The sequence below is a fragment of the Leptonotus elevatus genome, chromosome 2 (genome assembly GCF_054856555.1).
Source record: "Leptonotus elevatus isolate MCC_2025b chromosome 2, RoL_Lele_1.0, whole genome shotgun sequence".
NCBI lineage: Eukaryota > Metazoa > Chordata > Actinopteri > Syngnathiformes > Syngnathidae > Leptonotus > Leptonotus elevatus.
In genome coordinates this window covers 40,885,885-40,908,639 of record NC_141240.1, presented here as the reverse complement: position 1 = coordinate 40,908,639, position 22,755 = coordinate 40,885,885, and positions in this window count along the sequence as shown.

Sequence of the window (22,755 nt, the reverse complement as noted above, 5' to 3'; positions counted from 1 at the left end):
TAGGGTTTCAAATTAGGGGTTTAAACTCGGGTTAGGGTTTCAAAATAGGGGTTTAAACTCGGGTTAGGGTTTCAAAGTAAGGGTTTAAACTAGGGTTAGGGTTTCAAAGTAGGGGTTTAAACTAGGGTTAGGGTTTCAAAGTAGGGGTTTAAACTAGGGTAAGGTTTTCAAACTAGGGTTAGGGTTTCAAAGTAGGGTTTTAAACTAGGGTTAGGGTTTCAAAGTAGGGGTTTAAACTAGGGTTAGGGTTTCAAAGTAGGGGTTTAAACTAGGGTTAGGGTTTCAAGGTAGGGTTTTAAACTAGGGTTAGGGTTTCAAAGTAGGGGTTTAAACTAGGGTTAGGGATTCAAAGTAGGGGTTTAAACTAGGGTTAGGGTTTCAAAGTAGGGGTTTAAAGTAGGGTTAGGGTTTCAAAGTAGGGGTTTAAACTAGGGTTAGTGTTTTAAAGTAGGGGTTTAAACTAGGGTTAGGGTTTCAAAGTAGGGTTTTAACCTAGGGTTAGGGTTCTTAAGTAGGGGTTTAAACTCGGGTTAGGGTTTCAAAATAGGGTTTTAAACTATGGTTTGGGTTTCAAAGTAGGGGTTTAAACTAGGGTTAGGGTTTCAAAGTAGGGTTTTAAACTAGGGTTAGGGTTTTAAAGTAGGGGTTTAAATTAGGGTTAGGGTTTCAAAGTAGGGTTTTAACCTAGGGTTAGGGTTCTTAAATAGGGGTTTAAACTCGGGTTAGGGTTTCAAATTAGGGTTTTAAACTAGGGTTAAGGTTTCAAAGAAGGGGCTTAAACTAGGGTTAGGGTTTCAAAGTAGGGGTTTAAACTAGGGTTAGGGTTTCAAACTAGAGTTAAGGTTTCAAAGTAGGGTTTTAAACTAGGGTTAGGGTTTCAAAATAGGGTTTTAAACTAGGGTTAGGGTTTCAAAGTAGGGGTTTAAACTAGGGGTAGGGTTTCAAAGTAGGGTTTTAAACTAGGGTTAGGGTTTCAAAGTAGTGGTTTAAACTAGGGTTAGAGTTTCAAAGTAGGGGTTTAAACTAGGGTTAGGGTTTCAAAGTAGGGTTTAAATAAGGGTTAGGGTTTCAAAGTAGGGTTTTACACTAGGGTTAAGGTTTCAAAGTAGGGGTTTGAACTAGGGTTATGGGTTTCAAAGTAGGGTTTTAAACTAGGGTTAGGGTTTCAAAGTAGGGGTTTAAACTAAGGTTAAGGTTTCAAATAGGATTTTAAACTAAGGTTAGGGTTTCAAAGTAGGGGTTTAAACTAGGGTTAGGGTTTCAAAGTAGGGGTTTAAATTAGGGTTAGGGTTTCAAACTAGGGTTAGGGTTTCAAAGTAGGGGTTTAAACTAGGGTTAGGGTTTCAAAGTAGGGGTTTAAACTAGGGTTAGGGTTTCAAAGTAGGGGTTTAAATTAGGGTTTGGGTTTCAAAGTAGGGGTTTAAACTAGGATTAGGGTTTCAAAGTAGGGGTTTAAACTAGGGTTAGGGATTCAAAGTAGGGGTTTAAACTAGGGTTAGGGTTTCAAAGTAGGGGTTTAAAATAGGGTTAGGGTTTCAAAGTAGGGGTTTAAAGTAAGGTTAGGGTTTCAAAGTAGGGTTTTAAACTATGGTTAGGGTTTCAAAGTAGGGGTTTCAACTAGTGTTAGGGTTTAAAAGTAGGGGTTTAAACTAGGGTTAGGGATTCAAAGTAGGGGTTTAAACTAGGGTTAGGGTTTCAAAGTAAGGGTTTAAACTAGGGTTAGGGTTTTAAAGTAGGGGTTTAAACTAGGGTTAGGGTTTCAAAGTAGGGGTTTAAACTAGGGTTAGGGTTCTAAAGTAGGGGTTTAAACTAGGGTTAGGGTTTCAAAGTAGGGGTTTAAACTAGGGTAAGGGTTCCAAAGTAGGGTTTTAAACTAGGGTTAGGGTTTCAAAGTAGTGGTTTAAACTAGGGTTAAGATTTCAACGTAGGGGTTTAAACTAGGGTTAGGGTTTAAAAGTAGGGTTTTAAACTAGGGTTAGGGTTTCAAAGTAGGGGTTTAAACTAGGGTTAGGGTTTCAAAGTAGGGGTTTAAAGTAGGGTTAGGGTTTCAAAGTAGGGTTTTAAACTAGGGTTAGGGTTTCAAAGTAGGGGTTTAAACTAGGGTTAGGGTTTCAAAGTATGGGTTTAAAGTAGGGTTAGGGTTTCAAAGTAGGGGTTTAAACTAGGGTTAATGTTTCAAAGTAGGTGTTTAAACTAGGGTTAGGGTTTCAAACTAGGTGTTTAAACTAGGGTTAGGGTTTCAAACTAGGGTTAGGGTTTCAAAGTAGGTTTTTAAACTATGGTTAGGGTTTCAAAGTAGGGGTTTAAACTAGGGTTAGGGTTTCAAAGTAGGGTTTTAAACTATGGTTAGGGTTTCAAAGTAGGGGTTTAAACTAGGGTTAGGGTTTCAAACTAGGGTTAGGGTTTCAAAGTAGGGTTTTAAACTATGGTTAGGGTTTCAAAGTAGGGGTTTAAACTAGGGTTAGGGTTTCAAAGTAGGGTTTTAACCGTGGGTTAGGGTTCTTAAGTAGGGGTTTAAACTCGAGTTAGGGTTTCAAAGTAGGGTTTTAAACTATGGTTAAGGTTTCAAAGCAGGGGCTTAAACTAGGGTTAGGGTTTCAAAGTAGGTTTAGGGTTTCAAGGTAGGGTTTTAAACTAGGGTTAGGGTTTCAAAGTAGGGATTTAAACTAGGGTTAGGGTTTCAAAGTAGGGGTTTAAACTAGGGTTGGTGTTTCAAAGTAGGTGTTTAAACTAGGGTTAGGGTTTCAAACTAGGGTTAGGGTTTCAAAGTAGGGTTTTAAACTATGGTTAGGGTTTCAAAGTAGGGGTTTAAACTAGGGTTAGGGTTTCAAAGTAGGGTTTTAAACTAGGATTAGGGTTTTAAAGTAGGGGTTTAAACTAGGGTTAGGGTTTCAAAGTAGGGTTTTAACCTAAGGTTAGGGTTCTTAAGTAGGGGTTTAAACTCGAGTTAGGGTTTCAAAGTAGGGTTTTAAACTATGGTTAAGGTTTCAAAGTAGGGGTTTAAACTAGGGTTAGGGTTTCAAAGTAGGGGTTTAAACTAGGGTTAGGTTTTCAAACTAGGGTTAGGGTTTCAAGAAAGGGTTTTAAACTAGGTTAGGGTTTCAAAGTAGGGGTTTAAACTAGGGTTAGGGATTCAAAGTAGGGGTTTAAACTAGGGTTAGGGTTTCAAAGTAGGGGTTTAAAGTAGGGTTAGGGTTTCAAAGTAGGGGTTTAAACTAGGGTTAGTGTTTCAAAGTAGGTGTTTAAACTAGGGTTAGGGTTTCAAACTAGGGTTAGGGTTTCAAAGTAGGGTTTTAAACTATGGTTAGGGTTTCAAAGTAGGGGTTTAAACTAGGGTTAGGGTTTCAAAGTAGGGTTTTAAACTAGAGTTGGTTTTAAAGTAGGGGTTTAAACTAGGGTTAGGGTTTCAAAGTAGGGTTTTAACCTAGGGTTAGGGTTCTTAAGTAGGGGTTTAAACTCGAGTTAGGGTTTCAAAGTAGGGTTTTAAACTATGGTTAAGGTTTCAAAGTAGGGGCTTAAACTAAGGTTAGGGTTTCAAAGTAGGGGTTTAAACTAGGGTTAGTGTTTCAAAGTAGGTGTTTAAACTAGGGTTAGGGTTTCAAACTAGGGTTAGGGTTTCAAAGTAGGGTTTTAAACTAGGAATAGGGTTACAAAATAGGGGTTTAAACTAGGGTTAGGTTTTCAAAGTAGGGGTTTAAACTAGGGTTAAGGTTTCAAAGTAGGGGTTTAAACTAGGGTTAGGTTTTCAAACAAGGGTTAGGGTTTCAAAGTAGGGTTTTAAAATAGGGTTAGGGTTCTTAAGTAGGGGTTTAAACTCGAGTTAGGGTTTCAAAGTAGGGTTTTAAACTATGGTTAGGGTTTCAAAGTAGGGGTTTAAACTAGGGTTAGTGTTTCAAAGTAGGTGTTTAAACTAGGGTTAGGGTTTCAAACTAGGGTTAGGGTTTCAAAGTAGGGTTTTAAACTAGGAATAGGGTTACAAAATAGGGGTTTAAACTAGGGTTAGGTTTTCAAAGTAGGGGTTTAAACTAGGGTTAAGGTTTCAAAGTAGGGGTTTAAACTAGGGTTAGGTTTTCAAACAAGGGTTAGGGTTTCAAAGTAGGGTTTTAAAATAGGGTTAGGTTTTCAAAGTAGGGGTTTAAACTAGGGTTAGGGATTCAAAGTAGGGGTTTAAACTAGGGTAAGGGTTTCAAAGTAGGGGTTTAACGTAGGGTTAGGGTTTCAAAGTAGGGGTTTAAACTAGGGTTAGGGTTTCAAAGTAGGGATCTAAACTAGGGTTAGGGATTCAAAGTAGGGGTTTAAACTAGGGTAAGGGTTTCAAAATAGGGGTTTAAACTAGGGTTAGGGTTGCAATGTAATGGTTTAATCTAGGGTTAGGGTTTCAAAGTCTGGTTTTAAACTAGGAATAGGGTTTCAAAGTAGGGTTTTAAACTAGGGTTAGGGTTTCAAAGTAGGGGTTTAAACTAGGGTTCAGGTTTCAAAGTAGGATTTTAAACTAAGGTTAGGGTTTCAAAGTAGGGGTTTAACCTAGGGTTAGGGTTCTAAAGTAGGGGTTTAAATTAGGGTTAGGGTTAGGGTTTCAAAGAAGGGGTTTAAACTAGGGTTAGGGTTTCAAAGTAGGGGTTTAAACTAGGATTAGGGTTTCAAAGTAGGGGTTTAAATTAGGGTTAGGGTTTCAAATTAGGGGTTTAAACTCGGGTTAGGGTTTCAAAATAGGGGTTTAAACTCGGGTTAGGGTTTCAAAGTAAGGGTTTAAACTAGGGTTAGGGTTTCAAAGTAGGGGTTTAAACTAGGGTTAGGGTTTCAAAGTAGGGGTTTAAACTAGGGTAAGGTTTTCAAACTAGGGTTAGGGTTTCAAAGTAGGGTTTTAAACTAGGGTTAGGGTTTCAAAGTAGGGGTTTAAACTAGGGTTAGGGTTTCAAAGTAGGGTTTTAACCTAGGGTTAGGGTTCTTAAGTAGGGGTTTAAACTCGGGTTAGGGTTTCAAAATAGGGTTTTAAACTATGGTTTGGGTTTCAAAGTAGGGGTTTAAACTAGGGTTAGGGTTTCAAAGTAGGGTTTTAAACTAGGGTTAGGGTTTTAAAATAGGGGTTTAAATTAGGGTTAGGGTTTCAAAGTAGGGTTTTAACCTAGGGTTAGGGTTCTTAAATAGGGGTTTAAACTCGGGTTAGGGTTTCAAATTAGGGTTTTAAACTAGGGTTAAGGTTTCAAAGAAGGGGCTTAAACTAGGGTTAGGGTTTCAAAGTAGGGGTTTAAACTAGGGTTAGGGTTTCAAACTAGAGTTAAGGTTTCAAAGTAGGGTTTTAAACTAGGGTTAGGGTTTCAAAATAGGGTTTTAAACTAGGGTTAGGGTTTCAAAGTAGGGATCTAAACTAGGGTTAGGGATTCAAAGTAGGGGTTTAAACTAGGGTAAGGGTTTCAAAATAGGGGTTTAAACTAGGGTTAGGGTTGCAATGTAATGGTTTAATCTAGGGTTAGGGTTTCAAAGTCTGGTTTTAAACTAGGAATAGGGTTTCAAAGTAGGGTTTTAAACTAGGGTTAGGGTTTCAAAGTAGGGGTTTAAACTAGGGTTCAGGTTTCAAAGTAGGATTTTAAACTAAGGTTAGTGTTTCAAAGTAGGGGTTTAACCTAGGGTTAGGGTTCTAAAGTAGGGGTTTAAATTAGGGTTAGGGTTAGGGTTTCAAAGAAGGGGTTTAAACTAGGGTTAGGGTTTCAAAGTAGGGGTTTAAACTAGGATTAGGGTTTCAAAGTAGGGGTTTAAATTAGGGTTAGGGTTTCAAATTAGGGGTTTAAACTCGGGTTAGGGTTTCAAAATAGGGGTTTAAACTCGGGTTAGGGTTTCAAAGTAAGGGTTTAAACTAGGGTTAGGGTTTCAAAGTAGGGGTTTAAACTAGGGTTAGGGTTTCAAAGTAGGGGTTTAAACTAGGGTAAGGTTTTCAAACTAGGGTTAGGGTTTCAAAGTAGGGTTTTAAACTAGGGTTAGGGTTTCAAAGTAGGGGTTTAAACTAGGGTTAGGGTTTCAAAGTAGGGGTTTAAACTAGGGTTAGGGTTTCAAGGTAGGGTTTTAAACTAGGGTTAGGGTTTCAAAGTAGGGGTTTAAACTAGGGTTAGGGATTCAAAGTAGGGGTTTAAACTAGGGTTAGGGTTTCAAAGTAGGGGTTTAAAGTAGGGTTAGGGTTTCAAAGTAGGGGTTTAAACTAGGGTTAGTGTTTTAAAGTAGGGGTTTAAACTAGGGTTAGGGTTTCAAAGTAGGGTTTTAACCTAGGGTTAGGGTTCTTAAGTAGGGGTTTAAACTCGGGTTAGGGTTTCAAAATAGGGTTTTAAACTATGGTTTGGGTTTCAAAGTAGGGGTTTAAACTAGGGTTAGGGTTTCAAAGTAGGGTTTTAAACTAGGGTTAGGGTTTTAAAGTAGGGGTTTAAATTAGGGTTAGGGTTTCAAAGTAGGGTTTTAACCTAGGGTTAGGGTTCTTAAATAGGGGTTTAAACTCGGGTTAGGGTTTCAAATTAGGGTTTTAAACTAGGGTTAAGGTTTCAAAGAAGGGGCTTAAACTAGGGTTAGGGTTTCAAAGTAGGGGTTTAAACTAGGGTTAGGGTTTCAAACTAGAGTTAAGGTTTCAAAGTAGGGTTTTAAACTAGGGTTAGGGTTTCAAAATAGGTTTTTAAACTAGGGTTAGGGTTTCAAAGTAGGGGTTTAAACTAGGGTTAGGGTTTCAAAGTAGGGTTTTAAACTAGGGTTAGGGTTTCAAAGTAGTGGTTTAAACTAGGGTTAGAGTTTCAAAGTAGGGGTTTAAACTAGGGTTAGGGTTTCAAAGTAGGGTTTAAATAAGGGTTAGGGTTTCAAAGTAGGGTTTTACACTAGGGTTAAGGTTTCAAAGTAGGGGTTTGAACTAGGGTTATGGGTTTCAAAGTAGGGTTTTAAACTAGGGTTAGGGTTTCAAAGTAGGGGTTTAAACTAGGGTTAGGGATTCAAAGTAGGGGTTTAAACTAGGGTTAGGGTTTCAAAGTAGGGGTTTAAAGTAGGGTTAGGGTTTCAAAGTAGGGGTTTAAACTAGGGTTAGTGTTTCAAAGTAGGTGTTTAAACTAGGGTTAGGGTTTCAAAGTAGGGTTTTAACCTAGGGTTAGGGTTCTTAAGTAGGGGTTTAAACTCGGGTTAGGGTTTCAAAATAGGGTTTCAAACTATGGTTTGGGTTTCAAAGTAGGGGTTTAAACTAGGGTTAGGGTTTCAAAGTAGGGTTTTAAACTAGGGTTAGGGTTTTAAAGTAGGGGTTTAAATTAGGGTTAGGGTTTCAAAGTAGGGTTTTAACCTAGGGTTAGGGTTCTTAAATAGGGGTTTAAACTCGGGTTAGGGTTTCAAATTAGGGTTTTAAACTAGGGTTAGGGTTTCAAAATAGGGTTTTAAACTAGGGTTAGGGTTTCAAAGTAGGGGTTTAAACTAGGGTTAGGGTTTCAAAGTAGGGTTTTAAACTAGGGTTAGGGTTTCAAAGTAGTGGTTTAAACTAGGGTTAGAGTTTCAAAGTAGGGGTTTAAACTAGGGTTAGGGTTTCAAAGTAGGGTTTAAATAAGGGTTAGGGTTTCAAAGTAGGGTTTTACACTAGGGTTAAGGTTTCAAAGTAGGGGTTTGAACTAGGGTTATGGGTTTCAAAGTAGGGTTTTAAACTAGGGTTAGGGTTTCAAAGTAGGGGTTTAAACTAAGGTTAAGGTTTCAAATAGGATTTTAAACTAAGGTTAGGGTTTCAAAGTAGGGGTTTAAACTAGGGTTAGGGTTTCAAAGTAGGGGTTTAAATTAGGGTTAGGGTTTCAAACTAGGGTTAGGGTTTCAAAGTAGGGGTTTAAACTAGGGTTAGGGTTTCAAAGTAGGGGTTTAAACTAGGGTTAGGGTTTCAAAGTAGGGGTTTAAATTAGGGTTTGGGTTTCAAAGTAGGGGTTTAAACTAGGATTAGGGTTTCAAAGTAGGGGTTTAAACTAGGGTTAGGGATTCAAAGTAGGGGTTTAAACTAGGGTTAGGGTTTCAAAGTAGGGGTTTAAAGTAGGGTTAGGGTTTCAAAGTAGGGGTTTAAAGTAAGGTTAGGGTTTCAAAGTAGGGTTTTAAACTATGGTTAGGGTTTCAAAGTAGGGGTTTCAACTAGGGTTAGGGTTTAAAAGTAGGGGTTTAAACTAGGGTTAGGGATTCAAAGTAGGGGTTTAAACTAGGGTTAGGGTTTCAAAGTAAGGGTTTAAACTAGGGTTAGGGTTTCAAAGTAGGGGTTTAAACTAGGGTTAGGGTTTCAAAGTAGGGGTTTAAACTAGGGTTAGGGTTCTAAAGTAGGGGTTTAAACTAGGGTTAGGGTTTCAAAGTAGGGGTTTAAACTAGGGTAAGGGTTCCAAAGTAGGGTTTTAAACTAGGGTTAGGGTTTCAAAGTAGTGTTTTAAACTAGGGTTAAGATTTCAACGTAGGGGTTTAAACTAGGGTTAGGGTTTAAAAGTAGGGTTTTAAACTAGGGTTAGGGTTTCAAAGTAGGGGTTTAAACTAGGGTTAGGGTTTCAAAGTAGGGGTTTAAAGTAGGGTTAGGGTTTCAAAGTAGGGTTTTAAACTAGGGTTAGGGTTTCAAAGTAGGGGTTTAAACTAGGGTTAGTGTTTCAAAGTAGGTGTTTAAACTAGGGTTAGGGTTTCAAACTAGGGTTAGGGTTTCAAAGTAGGGTTTTAAACTAGGAATAGGGTTACAAAATAGGGGTTTAAACTAGGGTTAGGTTTTCAAAGTAGGGGTTTAAACTAGGGTTAAGGTTTCAAAGTAGGGGTTTAAACTAGGGTTAGGTTTTCAAACAAGGGTTAGGGTTTCAAAGTAGGGTTTTAAAATAGGGTTAGGTTTTCAAAGTAGGGGTTTAAACTAGGGTTAGGGATTCAAAGTAGGGGTTTAAACTAGGGTAAGGGTTTCAAAGTAGGGGTTTAACTTAGGGTTAGGGTTTCAAAGTAGGGGTTTAAACTAGGGTTAGGGTTTCAAAGTAGGGATCTAAACTAGGGTTAGGGATTCAAAGTAGGGGTTTAAATTAGGGTTAGGGTTTCAAACTAGGGTTAGGGTTTCAAAGAAGGGGTTTAAACTAGGGTTAAGGTTTCAAAGTAGGGGTTTAAACTAGGGTTAGGGTTTCAAAGTAGGGGTTTAAATTAGGGTTTGGGTTTCAAAGTAGGGGTTTAAACTAGGATTAGGGTTTCAAAGTAGGGGTTTAAACTAGGGTTAGGGATTCAAAGTAGGGGTTTAAACTAGGGTTAGGGTTTCAAAGTAGGGGTTTAAAGTAGGGTTAGGGTTTCAAAGTAGGGGTTTAAAGTAAGGTTAGGGTTTCAAAGTAGGGTTTTAAACTATGGTTAGGGTTTCAAAGTAGGGGTTTCAACTAGGGTTAGGGTTTAAAAGTAGGGGTTTAAACTAGGGTTAGGGATTCAAAGTAGGGGTTTAAACTAGGGTTAGGGTTTCAAAGTAAGGGTTTAAACTAGGGTTAGGGTTTCAAAGTAGGGGTTTAAACTAGGGTTAGGGTTTCAAAGTAGGGGTTTAAACTAGGGTTAGGGTTCTAAAGTAGGGGTTTAAACTAGGGTTAGGGTTTCAAAGTAGGGGTTTAAACTAGGGTAAGGGTTCCAAAGTAGGGTTTTAAACTAGGGTTAGGGTTTCAAAGTAGTGTTTTAAACTAGGGTTAAGATTTCAACGTAGGGGTTTAAACTAGGGTTAGGGTTTAAAAGTAGGGTTTTAAACTAGGGTTAGGGTTTCAAAGTAGGGGTTTAAACTAGGGTTAGGGTTTCAAAGTAGGGGTTTAAAGTAGGGTTAGGGTTTCAAAGTAGGGTTTTAAACTAGGGTTAGGGTTTCAAAGTAGGGGTTTAAACTAGGGTTAGTGTTTCAAAGTAGGTGTTTAAACTAGGGTTAGGGTTTCAAACTAGGGTTAGGGTTTCAAAGTAGGGTTTTAAACTAGGAATAGGGTTACAAAATAGGGGTTTAAACTAGGGTTAGGTTTTCAAAGTAGGGGTTTAAACTAGGGTTAAGGTTTCAAAGTAGGGGTTTAAACTAGGGTTAGGTTTTCAAACAAGGGTTAGGGTTTCAAAGTAGGGTTTTAAAATAGGGTTAGGTTTTCAAAGTAGGGGTTTAAACTAGGGTTAGGGATTCAAAGTAGGGGTTTAAACTAGGGTAAGGGTTTCAAAGTAGGGGTTTAACTTAGGGTTAGGGTTTCAAAGTAGGGGTTTAAACTAGGGTTAGGGTTTCAAAGTAGGGATCTAAATTAGGGTTAGGGATTCAAAGTAGGGGTTTAAATTAGGGTTAGGGTTTCAAACTAGGGTTAGGGTTTCAAAGAAGGGGTTTAAACTAGGGTTAGGGTTTCAAAGTAGGGGTTTAAACTAGGATTAGGGTTTCAAAGTAGGGGTTTAAATTAGGGTTAGGGTTTCAAAATAGGGGTTTAAACTCGGGTTAGGGTTTCAAAATAGGGGTTTAAACTCGGGTTAGGGTTTCAAAGAAAGGGTTTAAACTAGGGTTAGGGTTTCAAAGTAGGGGTTTAAACTAGGGTTAGGGTTTCAAAGTAGGGGTTTAAACTAGGGTAAGGTTTTCAAAGTAGGGTTAGGGTTTCAAAGTAGGGTTTTAAACTAGGGTTAGGGTTTCAAAGTAGGGGTTTAAACTAGGGTTAGGGTTTCAAAGTAGGGGTTTAAACTAGGGTTAGGTTTTCAAACTAGGGTTAGGGTTTCAAGGTAGGGTTTTAAACTAGGGTTAGGGTTTCAAAGTAGGGGTTTAAACTAGGGTTAGGGATTCAAAGTAGGGGTTTAAACTAGGGTTAGGGTTTCAAAGTAGGGGTTTAAAGTAGGGTTAGGGTTTCAAAGTAGGGGTTTAAACTAGGGTTAGTGTTTCAAAGTAGGTGTTTAAACTAGGGTTAGGGTTTCAAAGTAGGGTTTTAACCTAGGGTTAGGGTTCTTAAGTAGGGGTTTAAACTCGGGTTAGGGTTTCAAAATAGGGTTTTAAACTATGGTTTGGGTTTCAAAGTAGGGGTTTAAACTAGGGTTAGGGTTTCAAAGTAGGGTTTTAAACTAGGGTTAGGGTTTTAAAGTAGGGGTTTAAATTAGGGTTAGGGTTTCAAAGTAGGGTTTTAACCTAGGGTTAGGGTTCTTAAATGGGGGTTTAAACTCGGGTTAGGGTTTCAAATTAGGGTTTTAAACTAGGGTTAAGGTTTCAAAGAAGGGGCTTAAACTAGGGTTAGGGTTTCAAAGTAGGTGTTTAAACTAGGGTTAGGGTTTCAAACTAGAGTTAAGGTTTCAAAGTAGGGTTTTAAACTAGGGTTAGGGTTTCAAAATAGGGTTTTAAACTAGGGTTAGGGTTTCAAAGTAGGGGTTTAAACTAGGGTTAGGGTTTCAAAGTAGGGTTTTAAACTAGGGTTAGGGTTTCAAAGTAGTGGTTTAAACTAGGGTTAGAGTTTCAAAGTAGGGGTTTAAACTAGGGTTAGGGTTTCAAAGTAGGGTTTAAATAAGGGTTAGGGTTTCAAAGTAGGGTTTTACACTAGGGTTAAGGTTTCAAAGTAGGGGTTTGAACTAGGGTTATGGGTTTCAAAGTAGGGTTTTAAACTAGGGTTAGGGTTTCAAAGTAGGGGTTTAAACTAAGGTTAAGGTTTCAAATAGGATTTTAAACTAAGGTTAGGGTTTCAAAGTAGGGGTTTAAACTAGGGTTAGGGTTTCAAAGTAGGGGTTTAAATTAGGGTTAGGGTTTCAAACTAGGGTTAGGGTTTCAAAGTAGGGGTTTAAACTAGGGTTAGGGTTTCAAAGTAGGGGTTTAAACTAGGGTTAGGGTTTCAAAGTAGGGGTTTAAATTAGGGTTTGGTTTTCAAAGTAGGGGTTTAAACTAGGATTAGGGTTTCAAAGTAGGGGTTTAAACTAGGGTTAGGGATTCAAAGTAGGGGTTTAAACTAGGGTTAGGGTTTCAAAGTAGGGGTTTAAAGTAGGGTTAGGGTTTCAAAGTAGGGGTTTAAAGTAAGGTTAGGGTTTCAAAGTAGGGTTTTAAACTATGGTTAGTTTTTCAAAGTAGGGGTTTCAACTAGGGTTAGGGTTTAAAAGTAGGGGTTTAAACTAGGGTTAGGGATTCAAAGTAGGGGTTTAAACTAGGGTTAGGGTTTCAAAGTAAGGGTTTAAACTAGGGTTAGGGTTTCAAAGTAGGGGTTTAAACTAGGGTTAGGGTTTCAAAGTAGGGGTTTAAACTAGGGTTAGGGTTCTAAAGTAGGGGTTTAAACTAGGGTTAGGGTTTCAAAGTAGGGGTTTAAACTAGGGTAAGGGTTCCAAAGTAGGGTTTTAAACTAGGGTTAGGGTTTCAAAGTAGTGTTTTAAACTAGGGTTAAGATTTCAACGTAGGGGTTTAAACTAGGGTTAGGGTTTAAAAGTAGGGTTTTAAACTAGGGTTAGGGTTTCAAAGTAGGGGTTTAAACTAGGGTTAGGGTTTCAAAGTAGGGGTTTAAAGTAGGGTTAGGGTTTCAAAGTAGGGTTTTAAACTAGGGTTAAGGTTTCAAAGTAGGGGTTTAAACTAGGGTTAGGGTTTCAAAGTATGGGTTTAAAGTAGGGTTAGGGTTTCAAAGTAGGGGTTTAAACTAGGGTTAATGTTTCAAAGTAGGTGTTTAAACTAGGGTTAGGGTTTCAAACTAGGTGTTTAAACTAGGGTTAGGGTTTCAAACTAGGGTTAGGGTTTTTAAAGTAGGTTTTTAAACTATGGTTAGGGTTTCAAAGTAGGGGTTTAAACTAGGGTTAGGGTTTCAAAGTAGGGTTTTAAACTATGGTTAAGGTTTCAAAGCAGGGGCTTAAACTAGGGTTAGGGTTTCAAAGTAGGGTTAGGGTTTCAAGGTAGGGTTTTAAACTAGGGTTAGGGTTTCAAAGTAGGGATTTAAACTAGGGTTAGGGTTTCAAAGTAGAGGTTTAAACTAGGGTTAGGGTTTCAAAGTAGGGGTTTAAACTAGGGTTAGGTTTTCAAACTAGGGTTAGGGTTTCAAGGTAGGGTTTTAAACTAGGGTTAGGGTTTCAAAGTAGGGGTTTAAACTAGGGTTAGGGATTCAAAGTAGGGGTTTAAACTAGGTTAGGGTTTCAAAGTAGGGGTTTAAAGTAGGGTTAGGGTTTCAAAGTAGGGGTTTAAACTAGGGTTGGTGTTTCAAAGTAGGTGTTTAAACTAGGGTTAGGGTTTCAAACTAGGGTTAGGGTTTCAAAGTAGGGTTTTAAACTATGGTTAGGGTTTCAAAGTAGGGGTTTAAACTAGGGTTAGGGTTTCAAAGTAGGGTTTTAAACTAGGATTAGGGTTTTAAAGTAGGGGTTTAAACTAGGGTTAGGGTTTCAAAGTAGGGTTTTAACCTAAGGTTAGGGTTCTTAAGTAGGGGTTTAAACTCGAGTTAGGGTTTCAAAGTAGGGTTTTAAACTATGGTTAAGGTTTCAAAGTAGGGGCTTAAACTAGGGTTAGGGTTTCAAAGTAGGGTTTTAAACTAGGATTAGGGTTTTAAAGTAGGGGTTTAAACTAGGGTTAGGGTTTCAAAGTAGGGTTTTAACCTAGGGTAAAACTCGAGTTAGGGTTTCAAAGTAGGGTTTTAAACTATGGTTAAGGTTTCAAAGTAGGGGCTTAAACTAGGGTTAGGGTTTCAAAGTAGGGTTTTAAACTAGGATTAGGGTTCTTAAGTAGGGGTTTAAACTCGAGTTAGGGTTTCAAAGTAGGGTTTTAAACTATGGTTAAGGTTTCAAAGTAGGGGCTTAAACTAGGGTTAGGGTTTCAAAGTAGGGGTTTAAACTAGGGTTAGGGTTTCAAAGTAGGGGTTTAAACTAGGGTTGGGTTTTTCAAACTAGGGTTAGGGTTACAAAGTAGGGTTTTAAACTAGGGTTAGGGTTTCAAAGTAGGGGTTTAAACTAGGGTTAGGGTTTTCAAATTAGGGGTTTAAACTAGGGTTAGGGTTTCAAAGTAGGGGTTTAAAGTAGGGTTAGGGTTTCAAAGTAGGGGTTTAAACTAGGGTTAGTGTTTCAAAGTAGGTGTTTAAACTAGGGTTAGGGTTTCAAACTAGGGTTAGGGTTTCAAAATAGGGTTTTAAACTATGGTTAGGGTTTCAAAGTTGGGGTTTAAACTAGGGTTAGGGTTTCAAAGTAGGGTTTTAAACTAGGATTAGGGTTTTAAAGTAGGGGTTTAAACTAGGGTTAGGGTTTCAAAGTAGGGTTTTAACCTAGGGTTAGGGTTCTTAAGTAGGGGTTTAAACTCGAGTTAGGGTTTCAAAGTAGGGTTTTAAACTATGGTTAAGGTTTCAAAGTAGGGGCTTAAACTAGGGTTAGGGTTTCAAAGTAGGGGTTTAAACTAGGGTTAGGGTTTCAAACTAGGGTTAGGGTTTCAAACTAGAGTTAAGGTTTCAAAGTAGGGTTTTAAACTAGGGTTAGGGATTCAAAGTAGGGTTTTAAACTAGGGTTAGGGTTTCAAAGTAGGGGTTTAAACTAGGGTTAGGGTTTCAAAGTAGGATTTTAAACTAAGGTTAGGGTTTCAAAGTAGGGGTTTAACCTAGGGTTAGGGTTCTAAAGTAGGGGTTTAAATTAGGGTTAGGGTTTCAAACTAGGGTTAGGGTTTCAAAGTAGGGGTTTAAACTAGGGTTAGGGTTTCAAAGTAGGTTTTTAAACTAGCGTTAGGGTTTCAAAGTAGGGGTTTAAACTAGGGTTAGGGTTTCAAAGTAGGGATTTAAATTAGGGTTTGGGTTTCAAAGTAGGGGTTTAAACTAGGATTTGGGTTTCAAAGTAGGGGTTTAAACTAGGGTTAGGGATTCAAAGTAGGGGTTTAAACTAGGGTTAGGGTTTCAAAGTAGCGGTTTAAAGCAGGGTTAGGGTTTCAAAGTAGGGGTTTAAACTAGGGTTAGGGTTTCAAAGTAGGGATCTAAACTAGGGTTAGGGATTCAAAGTAGGGGTTTAAACTAGGGTTAGGGTTTCCAAGTAGTGGTTTAAACTAGGGTTAGGTTTTCAAAATAGGGGTTTAAACTCGGGTTAGGGCTTCAAAGTAAGGGTTTAAACTAGGGTTAGGGTTTCAAAGTAGGGGTTTAAACTAGGGTTAGGGTTTCAAAGTAGGGGTTTAAACTAGGGTAAGGTTTTCAAACTAGGGTTAGGGTTTCAAAGTAGGGTTTTAAACTAGGGTTAGGGTTTCAAAGTAGGGGTTTAAACTAGGGTTAGGGTTTCAAAGTAGGGGTTTAAACTAGGGTTAGGTTTTCAAACTAGGGTTAGGGTTTCAAGGTAGGGTTTTAAACTAGGGTTAGGGTTTCAAAGTAGGGGTTTAAACTAGGGTTAGGGATTCAAAGTAGGGGTTTAAACTAGGGTTAGGGTTTCAAAGTAGGGGTTTAAAGTAGGGTTAGGGTTTCAAAGTAGGGGTTTAAACTAGGGTTAGTGTTTCAAAGTAGGTCTTTAAACTAGGGTTAAGGTTTCAAAGTAGGGTTTTAACCTAGGGTTAGGTTCTTAAGTAGGGGTTTAAACTCGGGTTAGGGTTTCAAAATAGGGTTTTAAACTATGGTTTGGGTTTCAAAGTAGGGGTTTAAACTAGGGTTAGGGTTTCAAAGTAGGGTTTTAAACTAGGGTTAGGGTTTTAAAGTAGGGGTTTAAATTAGGGTTAGGGTTTCAAAGTAGGGTTTTAACCTAGGGTTAGGGTTCTTAAATAGGGGTTTAAACTCGGGTTAGGGTTTCAAATTAGGGTTTTAAACTAGGGTTAAGGTTTCAAAGAAGGGGCTTAAACTAGGGTTAGGGTTTCAAAGTAGGGGTTTAAACTAGGGTTAGGGTTTCAAACTAGAGTTAAGGTTTCAAAGTAGGGTTTTAAACTAGGGTTAGGGTTTCAAAATAGGGTTTTAAACTAGGGTTAGGGTTTCAAAGTAGGGGTTTAAACTAGGGTTAGGGTTTCAAAGTAGGGTTTTAAACTAGGGTTAGGGTTTCAAAGTAGTGGTTTAAACTAGGGTTAGAGTTTCAAAGTAGGGGTTTAAACTAGGGTTAGGGTTTCAAAGTAGGGTTTAAATAAGGGTTAGGGTTTCAAAGTAGGGTTTTACACTAGGGTTAAGGTTTCAAAGTAGGGGTTTAAACTAGGGTTAGGGTTTCAAAGTAGGGGTTTAAAGTAGGGTTAGGGTTTCAAAGTAGGGGTTTAAAGTAGGGTTAAGGTTTCAAAGTAGGGGTTTAAAGTAAGGTTAGGGTTTCAAAGTAGGGTTTTAAACTATGGTTAGGGTTTCAAAGTAGGGGTTTCAACTAGGGTTAGGGTTTAAAAGTAGGGGTTTAAACTAGGGTTAGGGATTCAAAGTAGGGGTTTAAACTAGGGTTAGGGTTTCAAAGTAAGGGTTTAAACTAGGGTTAGGGATTCAAAGTAGGGGTTTAAACTAGGGTTAGGGTTTCAAAGTAGGGGTTTAAACTAGGATTAGGGTTCTAAAGTAGGGGTTTAAACTAGGGTTAGGGTTTCAAAGTAGGGGTTTAAACTAGGGTAAGGGTTCCAAAGTAGGGTTTTAAACTACTGTTAGGGTTTCAAAGTAGTGGTTTAAACTAGGGTTAAGGTTTCAAAGTAGGGGTTTAAACTAGGGTTAGGGTTTAAAAGTAGGGTTTTAAACTAGGGTTAGGGTTTCAAAGTAGGGGTTTAAACTAGGGTTAGGGTTTCAAAGTAGGGGTTTAAAGTAGGGTTAGGGTTTCAAAGTAGGGTTTTAAACTAGGGTTAGGGTTTCAAAGTAGGGGTTTAAACTAGGGTTAGGGTTTCAAAGTATGGGTTTAAAGTAGGGTTAGGGTTTCAAAGTAGGGGTTTAAACTAGGGTTAATGTTTCAAAGTAGGTGTTTAAACTAGGGTTAGGGTTTCAAACTAGGTGTTTAAACTAGGGTTAGGGTTTCAAACTAGGGTTAGGGTTTCAAAGTAGGTTTTTAAACTATGGTTAGGGTTTCAAAGTAGGGGTTTAAACTAGGGTTAGGGTTTCAAAGTAGGGGTTTAAACTAGGGTAAGGGTTCCAAAGTAGGGTTTTAAACTAGGGTTAGGGTTTCAAAGTAGTGGTTTAAACTAGGGTTAAGATTTCAACGTAGGGGTTTAAACTAGGGTTAGGGTTTAAAAGTAGGGTTTTAAACTAGGGTTAGGGTTTCAAAGTAGGGGTTTAAACTAGGGTTAGGGTTTCAAAGTAGGGGTTTAAAGTAGGGTTAGGGTTTCAAAGTAGGGGTTTAAAGTAGGGTTAGGGTTTCAAAGTAGGGGTTTAAACTAGGGTTAGGGTTTCAAAGTATGGGTTTAAAGTAGGGTTAGGGTTTCAAAGTAGGGGTTTAAACTAGGGTTAATGTTTCAAAGTAGGTGTTTAAACTAGGGTTAGGGTTTCAAACTAGGTGTTTAAACTAGGGTTAGGGTTTCAAACTAGGGTTAGGGTTTCAAAGTAGGTTTTTAAACTATGGTTAGGGTTTCAAAGTAAGGGTTTAAACTAGGGTTAGGGTTTCAAAGTAGGGTTTTAAACTATGGTTAGGGTTTCAAAGTAGGGGTTTAAACTAGGGTTAGGGTTTCAAACTAGGGTTAGGGTTTCAAAGTAGGGTTTTAAACTATGGTTAGGTTTTCAAAGTAGGGGTTTAAACTAGGGTTAGGGTTTCAAAGTAGGGGTTTAAACTAGGGTTAGGGTTTCAAAGTAGGGTTTTAAACTATGGTTAAGGTTTCAAAGTAGGGGCTTAAACTAGGGTTAGGGTTTCAAAGTAGGGTTAGGGTTTCAAAGTAGGGTTTTAAACTAGGGTTAGGGTTTCAAAGTAGGGATTTAAACTAGGGTTAGGGTTTCAAAGTAGGGGTTTAAACTAGGGTTAGGGTTTCAAAGTAGGGGTTTAAACTAGGGTTAGGTTTTCAAACTAGGGTTAGGGTTTCAAGGTAGGGTTTTAAACTAGGGTTAGGGTTTCAAAGTAGGGGTTTAAACTAGGGTTAGGGATTCAAAGTAGGGGTTTAAACTAGGATAGGGTTTCAAAGTAGGGGTTTAAAGTAGGGTTAGGGTTTCAAAGTAGGGGTTTAAACTAGGGTTAGTGTTTCAAAGTAGGTGTTTAAACTAGGGTTAGGGTTTCAAACTAGGGTTAGGGTTTCAAAGTAGGGTTTTAAACTATGGTTAGGGTTTCAAAGTAGGGGTTTAAACTAGGGTTAGGGTTTCAAAGTAGGGTTTTAAACTAGGATTAGGGTTTTAAAGTAGGGGTTTAAACTAGGGTTAGGGTTTCAAAGTAGGGTTTTAACCTAGGGTAAAACTCGAGTTAGGGTTTCAAAGTAGGGTTTTAAACTATGGTTAGTGTTTCAAAGTAGGGGCTTAAACTAGGGTTAGGGTTTCAAAGTAGGGTTTTAAACTAGGATTAGGGTTCTTAAGTAGGGGTTAAAACTCGAGTTAGGGTTTCAAAGTAGGGTTTTAAACTATGGTTAAGGTTTCAAAGTAGGGGCTTAAACTAGGGTTAGGGTTTCAAAGTAGGGGTTTAAACTAGGGTTAGGGTTTCAAAGTAGGGGTTTAAACTAGGGTTAGGGTTTCAAAGTAGGGGTTTAAACTAGGGTTGGGTTTTCAAACTAGGGTTAGGGTTTCAAAGTAGGGTTTTAAAAGAGGGTTAGGGTTTCAAAGTAGGGGTTTAAACTAGGGTTAGGGTTTTCAAATTAGGGGTTTAAACTAGGGTTAGGGTTTCAAAGTAGGGGTTTAAAGTAGGGTTAGGGTTTCAAAGTAGGGGTTTAAACTAGGAATAGTGTTTTAAAGTAGGGGTTTAAACTAGGGTTAGGGTTTCAAAGTAGGGTTTTAACCTAGGGTTAGGGTTCTTAAGTAGGGGTTTAAACTCGAGTTAGGGTTTCAAAGTAGGGTTTTAAACTATGGTTAAGGTTTCAAAGTAGGGGCTTAAACTAGGGTTAGGGTTTCAAAGTAGGGGTTTAAACTAGGGTTAGGGTTTCAAAATAGGGTTTTAAACTATGGTTAGGGTTTCAAAGTTGGGGTTTAAACTAGGGTTAGGGTTTCAAAGTAGGGTTTTAAACTAGGATTAGGGTTTTAAAGTAGGGGTTTAAACTAGGGTTAGGGTTTCAAAGTAGGGTTTTAACCTAGGGTTAGGGTTCTTAAGTAGGGGTTTAAACTCGAGTTAGGGTTTCAAAGTAGGGTTTTAAACTATGGTTAAGGTTTCAAAGTAGGGGCTTAAACTAGGGTTAGGGTTTCAAAGTAGGGGTTTAAACTAGGGTTAGGGTTTCAAACTAGGGTTAGGGTTTCAAACTAGAGTTAAGGTTTCAAAGTAGGGTTTTAAACTAGGGTTAGGGTTTCAAAGTAGGGTTTTAAACTAGGGTTAGCGTTTCAAAGAAGGGGTTTAAACCTGGGGTTAGGGTTTCAAAGTAGGGTTTTAAACTAGGGTTAGGGTTTCAAAGTAGTGGTTTAAACTAGGTTTAGGGTTTCAAAGTAGGGGTTTAAACTAGGGTTAGGGTTTCAAAGTAGGGGTTTAAACTAGGGTTAGGGTTTCAAAGTAGGGTTTTAAACTGGGGTTAGGGTTTCAAAGTAGGGTTTTACACTAGGGTTAGGGTTTCAAAGTAGGGGTTTAAACTAGGGTTAGTGTTTCAAAGTAGGGGTTTAAACTAAGGTTAAGGTTTCAAAGTAGGATTTTAAACTAAGGTTAGGGTTTCAAAGTAGGGGTTTAACCTAGGGTTAGGGTTCTAAAGTAGGGGTTTAAATTAGGGTTAGGGTTTCAAACTAGGGTTAGGGTTTCAAAGTAGGGGTTTAAACTAGGGTTAGGGTTTCAAAGTAGGGGTTTAAACTAGGGTTAGGGTTTCAAAGTAGGGTTTTAAACTATGGTTAAGGTTTCAAAGTAGGGGCTTAAACTAGGGTTAGGGTTTCAAAGTAGGGTTAGGGTTTCAAAGTAGGGTTTTAAACTAGGGTTAGGGTTTCAAAGTAGGGATTTAAACTAGGGTTAGGGTTTCAAAGTAGGGGTTTAAACTAGGGTTAGGGTTTCAAAGTAGGGGTTTAAACTAGGGTTAGGTTTTCAAACTAGGGTTAGGGTTTCAAGGTAGGGTTTTAAACTAGGGTTAGGGTTTCAAAGTAGGGGTTTAAACTAGGGTTAGGGATTCAAAGTAGGGGTTTAAACTAGGATAGGGTTTCAAAGTAGGGGTTTAAAGTAGGGTTAGGGTTTCAAAGTAGGGGTTTAAACTAGGGTTAGTGTTTCAAAGTAGGTGTTTAAACTAGGGTTAGGGTTTCAAACTAGGGTTAGGGTTTCAAAGTAGGGTTTTAAACTATGGTTAGGGTTTCAAAGTAGGGGTTTAAACTAGGGTTAGGGTTTCAAAGTAGGGTTTTAAACTAGGATTAGGGTTTTAAAGTAGGGGTTTAAACTAGGGTTAGGGTTTCAAAGTAGGGTTTTAACCTAGGGTAAAACTCGAGTTAGGGTTTCAAAGTAGGGTTTTAAACTATGGTTAGTGTTTCAAAGTAGGGGCTTAAACTAGGGTTAGGGTTTCAAAGTAGGGTTTTAAACTAGGATTAGGGTTCTTAAGTAGGGGTTAAAACTCGAGTTAGGGTTTCAAAGTAGGGTTTTAAACTATGGTTAAGGTTTCAAAGTAGGGGCTTAAACTAGGGTTAGGGTTTCAAAGTAGGGGTTTAAACTAGGGTTAGGGTTTCAAAGTAGGGGTTTAAACTAGGGTTAGGGTTTCAAAGTAGGGGTTTAAACTAGGGTTGGGTTTTCAAACTAGGGTTAGGGTTTCAAAGTAGGGTTTTAAAAGAGGGTTAGGGTTTCAAAGTAGGGGTTTAAACTAGGGTTAGGGTTTTCAAATTAGGGGTTTAAACTAGGGTTAGGGTTTCAAAGTAGGGGTTTAAAGTAGGGTTAGGGTTTCAAAGTAGGGGTTTAAACTAGGAATAGTGTTTTAAAGTAGGGGTTTAAACTAGGGTTAGGGTTTCAAAGTAGGGTTTTAACCTAGGGTTAGGGTTCTTAAGTAGGGGTTTAAACTCGAGTTAGGGTTTCAAAGTAGGGTTTTAAACTATGGTTAAGGTTTCAAAGTAGGGGCTTAAACTAGGGTTAGGGTTTCAAAGTAGGGGTTTAAACTAGGGTTAGGGTTTCAAAATAGGGTTTTAAACTATGGTTAGGGTTTCAAAGTTGGGGTTTAAACTAGGGTTAGGGTTTCAAAGTAGGGTTTTAAACTAGGATTAGGGTTTTAAAGTAGGGGTTTAAACTAGGGTTAGGGTTTCAAAGTAGGGTTTTAACCTAGGGTTAGGGTTCTTAAGTAGGGGTTTAAACTCGAGTTAGGGTTTCAAAGTAGGGTTTTAAACTATGGTTAAGGTTTCAAAGTAGGGGCTTAAACTAGGGTTAGGGTTTCAAAGTAGGGGTTTAAACTAGGGTTAGGGTTTCAAACTAGGGTTAGGGTTTCAAACTAGAGTTAAGGTTTCAAAGTAGGGTTTTAAACTAGGGTTAGGGTTTCAAAGTAGGGTTTTAAACTAGGGTTAGCGTTTCAAAGAAGGGGTTTAAACCTGGGGTTAGGGTTTCAAAGTAGGGTTTTAAACTAGGGTTAGGGTTTCAAAGTAGTGGTTTAAACTAGGTTTAGGGTTTCAAAGTAGGGGTTTAAACTAGGGTTAGGGTTTCAAAGTAGGGGTTTAAACTAGGGTTAGGGTTTCAAAGTAGGGTTTTAAACTGGGGTTAGGGTTTCAAAGTAGGGTTTTACACTAGGGTTAGGGTTTCAAAGTAGGGGTTTAAACTAGGGTTAGTGTTTCAAAGTAGGGGTTTAAACTAAGGTTAAGGTTTCAAAGTAGGATTTTAAACTAAGGTTAGGGTTTCAAAGTAGGGGTTTAACCTAGGGTTAGGGTTCTAAAGTAGGGGTTTAAATTAGGGTTAGGGTTTCAAACTAGGGTTAGGGTTTCAAAGTAGGGGTTTAAACTAGGGTTAGGGTTTCAAAGTAGGTTTTTAAACTAGCGTTAGGGTTTCAAAGTAGGGGTTTAAACTAGGGTTAGGGTTTCAAAGTAGGGATTTAAACTAGGGTTAGGGATTCAAAGTAGGGGTTTAAACTAGGGTTAGGGTTTCAAAGTAGCGGTTTAAAGTAGGGTTAGGGTTTCAAAGTAGGGGTTTAAACTAGGGTTAGGGTTTCAAAGTAGGGATCTAAACTAGGGTTAGGGATTCAAAGTAGGGGTTTAAACTAGGGTTAGGGTTTCCAAGTAGTGGTTTAAACTAGGGTTAAGGTTTCAACGTAGGGGTTTCAACTAGGGTTAGGGTTTAAAAGTAGGGGTTTAAACTAGGGTTAGGGATTCAAAGTAGGGGTTTAAACTAGGGTTAGGGTTTCAAAGTAGGGGTTTAAAGTAGGGTAAGTGTTTCAAAGTAGGGGTTTAAACTAGGGTTAGGGTTTCAAAGTAGGGATCTAAACTAGGGTTAGGGATTCAAAGTAGGGGTTAAAACTAGGGTTAGGGTTTAAAAGTAGGGGTTTAAACTAGGTTTAAGGTTGCCAAGTAATGGTTTAAACTAGGGTTAGGGTTTAAAAGTAGGGGTTTAAACTAGGGTTAGGGTTTCAAAGTAGGGTTTTAAACTAGCGTTAGGGTTTCAAAGTAGGGGTTTAAACTAGGGTTAGGGATTCAAAATAGGGGTTTAAACTAGGGTTAGGGTTTCAAAGCAGGGGTTTAACGTAGGGTTAGGGTTTCAAAGTAGGGGTTTAAACTAGGGTTAGGGTTTCAAAGTTGGGATCTAAACTAGGGTTAGGGATTCAAAGTAGGGGTTTAAACTAGGATTAGGGTTTCAAAGTAGGGGTTTAAACTAGGGTTAGGGTTGCAAAGTAATGGTTTAAACTAGGGTTAGGGTTTCAAAGTAGGGGTTTAAACTAGGGTTAGGGTTTCAAAGTAGGGTTTTAAACTAGGG